The sequence below is a fragment of the Chinchilla lanigera genome, unplaced genomic scaffold (genome assembly GCF_000276665.1).
Source record: "Chinchilla lanigera isolate Chin_1 unplaced genomic scaffold, ChiLan1.0 scaffold00015, whole genome shotgun sequence".
Lineage (NCBI taxonomy): Eukaryota > Metazoa > Chordata > Mammalia > Rodentia > Chinchillidae > Chinchilla > Chinchilla lanigera.
The window spans coordinates 10,181,254-10,181,604 of record NW_004955416.1 but is presented as its reverse complement, the minus strand read 5'-3'; positions in this window follow the sequence as shown (position 1 = coordinate 10,181,604).

The window sequence follows — 351 nt, the reverse complement described above, 5'->3', positions numbered from 1 at the left end:
TTTGGTCTTTTTGAGACAGGGTCTCGCTATGCAGTTCAGGCTGGCCTTGAGCTCACTTTGTAGCCCAGGCTGGCCTCAAACTCGCAACGATCCTCCTGCCTCAGCCTCTTGAGTGCTGGGATTACAGGCAAGCACCACCATGCTTGGCTGTGATATTTTCAGTAAATTGTATGTAGAGAATTAAGAAGAAAAGATGAATTATTTAGATACCTTCATTTTTGTGAAAAAAGCTCTAAGGGTGGTATCTAAGTTTATTTATTTAGTTTGGAGTGCTTGGGATTGAACCCTGGGCTTTGCACATACAAGAAAAATGTTCTACCACTGAACCACACCTCCAACCTTGAAAGCATT